This window comes from Elephantulus edwardii, unplaced genomic scaffold, assembly GCF_000299155.1.
Source record: "Elephantulus edwardii isolate Elephantulus edwardi_28Jun2011 unplaced genomic scaffold, EleEdw1.0 scaffold00077, whole genome shotgun sequence".
Taxonomy (NCBI): Eukaryota; Metazoa; Chordata; class Mammalia; order Macroscelidea; family Macroscelididae; genus Elephantulus; species Elephantulus edwardii.
The window spans coordinates 9,287,168-9,292,450 of NW_006399827.1; the positions used below are offsets into that span (position 1 = coordinate 9,287,168).

General features: G+C 47.4%; 1 pseudogene; it reads right to left on the reverse strand.

The window, feature by feature from the left end:
• Positions 1-1,554: 1,554 nt before the first annotated feature.
• Positions 1,555-1,920, reverse strand: LOC102870553 (annotated as a pseudogene).
• Positions 1,921-5,283: the final 3,363 nt, after the last annotated feature.

Here is a 5,283-nt window from a genome sequence, read left to right on the forward strand (position 1 = left end):
CCCAGGAGGAGAACACAGGACTTCTGGCTGGGAAGTCTCTGCCTCCAGGAACCAGACACACTCTGGGCTAGAGTGGGCACCAGACACTCTCCGTTGGGTAAGGCAGGACTGAGCCCTGGACCCAGAAAGAGCACCACAAAAGCAGACTCTACATATAGGGCCACGGAAATCAGAGAGCCCTGACTAGAGTTTGGGCTCAGCCTGAGGAGATACTCTCAGCCATCTCCAGGGGGCATTGGTTGCAATGAGAGTGAGTGAGTTGCCCATCAGAGGAGGCATTCAAGTACAGACTGTAGAAATGAATCATCCGGACACTGAATATTCATTGAGTTCCTTCTGTAGGTGGCCCAATCCAGGCAGGAAGTGAGAAAGTAGTAGTAGAACTACTAGGTAGTTAAACATCCCTTCTAGCCCCAGGACCCTAAAGTTAGGTCAGTCTGGACAGGCTTCTCAGAAGAGGCTCCCATGAGGCCTGGGGAGTGTCTCTGGAGCCTGCCTAAGCCTTGAGCAAGCTTGGACTACGGCTAGACACCACCCCTCCAACCAGGGGGAGTAGGCAGAGAGGAGGGGGCTTAGGTCCTGGGGTAAAGGGTGCTAAAGGAGAGGCAGACAGCTTCTTAGAAAGTGGCAGGCAGGTGAGCGGAGCTCCCCAGTGATAATTAAGGAACAAAGGTGCCGAGGAGCTCCAGAGCCTGCGCAGGCCTCTGGGGCAGGCAGGCTAATGGGAGCCTGGAGGAGAGGTAATAACAAGCACAGGAACCAGCAGACAGCCCGGCGTCGCGACGCCCACACGCCGCCCCCTCACCCTCCTGCACCAGAACAATAATTCAAGCGCCCAGCTGGGGGTGAAAACATGGATGTTACACCGGGTGAGCCTTTCCGGGTGCTCCCGTGAAGTTGCTGATAGAGGGGAAGGCCTGTCAGCCACTGAGTCTGGGGGTGTCTGGACATGGGCCAGGTGGTCAGTGATGGGGACAAAGACCTTGAGTAGGTGGCCATTTGCCTGGGATCCCAAAGGTAGGTGGGTGTTTGGGAGGAGATGCCCTGTACAGACGGGAACCGTCCTGAGTACGTCCCTGGATGTTCGAGAAGGCCATGGCGGCTAGAACTCGAGGCCTAGACTCACCAAAGGAGAGTGTGGCCCTGGGCAGGATTCTTACAGACTTGGCTTCCTCAACTCCAGAGGGCCGGGAGGGGAAACAAGCCCTTTTTGCTCATAAGCCGATTCCAACTCGTGGTGACTCCTATTCAGTCGAACCGTGTGCTCTAGAGGGTTGTTGGGGGTTTTTTGTGGTTTTTTTTTTTTTGGCTGTGTTTGAGGGCTGGCCTACTAACCAAAAGGTTGGCCTTTGAATCCCACCCCCACACCAACCCCCAGCTGCTCCGTAGGAGGAAGGCCTGATGATCTGTTCCCATGAAGATTTCAGGCTGGGAAACCCTGTGGGCCAGCTCTACTCTGTTAAAGGGTTGCTATAAGATGAAACAGACTTGAGGGCATACAACAACAATTTTTTTTAAGTATAATTTCCATTTTATTTTCAGATGAGTTTTTCTTCAGCCTTTTAAGGAATCAAATCCTTCCATGGGCTCTGGTGGTGGTCGTGGGGCAGCACCTGCAGGTCTAAATCTAGGTGGAGGTATCCGGTCCTTTCGGGCTTCACGAGAACGGTTCCTCCCCACCTTTCTGTGTGTGAATGGCACAACTCACATAGTAGTGCAGTTTCACATAGAGCTTTGGAAGCACATATGCGTCGAAGACACTCGCTTCGGAAAGTCCCCGACGCAGCTGCCTCTATTATATTTCGAATTAGGAACGTCTTAATTGCCTTGCACGCACTGGCTGCAGTTTGTGTGGCAAACAGGCTGCACGTGGCCGTGGCCCTTTTTGGCACAGCCGTTGTTTCTCCTTTTCTTTGTCATGTTGGAAGTGAGGGTCCGAGAGCACAACAACAGTCTTGCGAAAGGAAATCCCCAGGCCTTTCTGCCACAGTGTGGCTCTTGTTGTATACCAGAGTCAGAAACAACACCCATAGCTGACCCTCTGGTGGGTTTTCAGAGGCAGTTAATTACACAGGAGATTGCACGTCCTTCCCCTGAGGAGCAGCTGGTGGCCTAGAACCGCGTGCCTTCGAGATTGCAGCACAGCTTCTTGCCACTAGGCACTAGGCCACCAGAGCTCCCTAGGTGCATTCAAATAAATATCAGCCTTTCAACTAGATAGTGTTTGTGGAAATAGTAACCGCATGTACCACACAGAGTGGGTCGGACGGTACAATGGGCTGTTGTTTTTTAAAAAAAATTTATTAATTTCAGTAAAAATTTACAGAGACTTTGGATTTTTATTCATTCATTGTTGCACTTTTCTCCCCTCCCAACCTTTCCCCTAGTACACTACCCTCTTGGAAAAGTAAAACAAAAATTCTTCCATTGTTTTACAAACCCTCCCCCAGGTCCACTCCATGTAGCCTTCGCTCAAGACAACTGTCATGACAAAAATACCTAATCACATATCCCTTTTAAACAGTTTTCTCCCTCATCTGTTTCAATGCAGTATACATTATTGAACCCAACTTTCTCAGTCTCCCACCAACCCCGATGTCAGTCCTGTTTTACAACAGTGGCACCATGCAGTATTTGTCCTTTTGTGACTGAGATAGTTCACTCAGCATAATGTCCTCCAGGGTCACCCATTTTGAATAATATTGCATGAGTTCCTTGTTTTTCAATGCAGCATAGTATTCCATTGTATACCAGAGCTTCTCTATCCATTCGTTTGTTGATGGGCACTTAGGTTGTTTCCAGCTCCTTGCTATTGTGAACAAAGCCACGATAAACATGGGAGTGCATGCTGGTTTTTGGAAAGCCCCTGCCCAGGCTGCGTGCAAGTCAGCATCTCACACGGGAGCCACACGTCAGGCACAAAGTCCTACTCACTGCTTGGACAAACCACCCCCCTCCTCCAGGGTACACATACTGCCACCCACCTGTGCTCACACCTGTGACAGTAGGATCCCACAGACTGCCACAGAGGCATGCCTCCAACGTTCCTTCCCCAGCTGCATTGCTAGTAAATGCAAACTCATTGCCATGGAGCCAGAACCAGCTCACAGTGATCTTCACTGTGAATCCAAGGCTGTAAATGGCATGAGAGGAGAGTGCCCATCCTTCTCTTGCAGAGCTGCTGATGGATCGAGCCTTTTAGAGAGAGGCCGTGGGTTTGCAGCCCAACTCCCGCCTGCCTGTCATTAGAGCTCCCATGCCCAGTTGCTGTTGTTGTTAGGTGCCATTGAGTTGACTAAGACACATAGCGGCCCGAGGAACAACAGATGAGAAGCTCGCCCTATCCGCCATCCTCACAATCTCCATATGTTTGAGCACATTGTTACAGTCTCTTTGTCAACCCATCTTCTTGGGGCCTTCCTCTCTTTCTCTGAACCTCTGTCCCAGAATGATGTATTTTTCCAAGGACTTACTCCTCTTGAAAGCATCCCCAAAGTATGTGAGATGAAATTTCGCCATCCTCACCTCTAAGGAGCATCCTGGCTTCACTTGCTCCAAGACACACTTGATTACTTTTTTCGTGATTCATGAGATTTTCAGTACTCTTCTCCAACACCACAATTCAAAGATATTGATTCTTCTGACATTCTTATTCATTGTACAACTTTCAGATGCATAGGAAGCAACTGAAAATACTGTGCCTTGGGTCAGGTGCACCTTAGTCTTTAAATGGACATCCTTTCTCTTTAGCACTTTAAAAAGGTCTTTGATAGCAGACTTCCCCAGTATAATACATCTTTTGATTTCTTGGCTGCTAGTACCATGAGTGCTGATTGTGGATCTAAGTAAAAGGAAACCATTGACAACTTCAGTCTTTTTTCCATCTATCATGATGTTGCCCATCGGTCCGGTGGTGAGGATTTGTATTTTCTTGATACTGTAATGTAATCTATATTGAAGGCTTTGATCTTCTGCAGTAAACACTTCAAGTCCTCCTTACTTTCTGAAAGCAAGGTTGTATTATCTACATAATGCAGGTTGTTGATGAGTCTTCCTCCAATCCTGATACACATCTTTTCTGGTTTTAAACCATGCAGTGTTCCCTTGTTCTGTTCAACTGCTTCTTGGTCTATGTGTAGGATTTGCATGAGAACAGTAGGTGTTCTGGGATTCCCATTCTTTTTTTAAAATTTTTTATTAATTTTAATGAAAGTTTACAGAGACGTTGGATTTTCATTCATTCATTGTTGCACATGGATTCCCATTCTTAATGTTAATCATACTTTGTTGTGTTCCACACAGTCAATATTTTTGCATAGTCAGTAAAACACAAACTAAATATACCCAGTTGTTGCTGTTAGGTGCTGTCAAGTACAACTCATAGTGACCCTGTGAACAACAGTTCTGAACCCTCTGACACACTCCAACCCACTGTTGCAGTCACTGTATCAGTCTACCTGGTTGAGAGTCTTCCTCTCTTTTGGTGTCCTTTCACTGTCCAAGGAATGATGTCCCTCTCCAAGGAATAGCCTCTTTTAGCAACATGCCCAACATATGTGAGATGAAACGTTATCATCATCCTTGCCTCCAAGGAGCACTCTGACTGTTCTTATCCATGGCATATATGTTTGTTCCAGCAATCAGGAGATCTGGGACCATATTGCACTAAGTTAGTCTGCAGTCAGGGATCTCTCCAAATTGCTGAAGAGCAATGATGTGATTTTAAAGACTAAGGTGCACCTGAGTCAAGCTTTGGTCTCTTCAGTCACTTGCTATGTATCCAACAGCTGAACACTGAATAAGGATGACAGAAGAAGAATTGATGCCTTTGAACTGTGGTAGTGGAAAAGAGTCCCAAATATTCCACGGACTGCCTCACAAAGTACCTCAACATCAAGTCACCCTGTAGTACACACTCCTGTTAACCACCCGATAGACCTCATCAATGAATAAGGAGTGGTGAATATGTGTAAACTCATGTCTAGTCACGTGTGAACACACACATATACACTAGTGCTTGCACCTGAAACTTTGCAAACAGTGGCTGAGAGACAGTCTAGGTCAGCCTCTGCCTCAATACCCTCACAAATGATGCACATTTAATGATGGAGATTCCTGTAGGCACATATGCTTAACACGTGTTCACATGCACATGCCCTGCTGCTGTTTTGGCTGGTACAATATTCGGCCTCCTCCCTTCCACATCTCTCCTTACTCCAGCCTGACGCAAGATAGTGTTGACTGATTCATCTTCCTGAAGCTCAACGTTCCCTCTATCTCTGC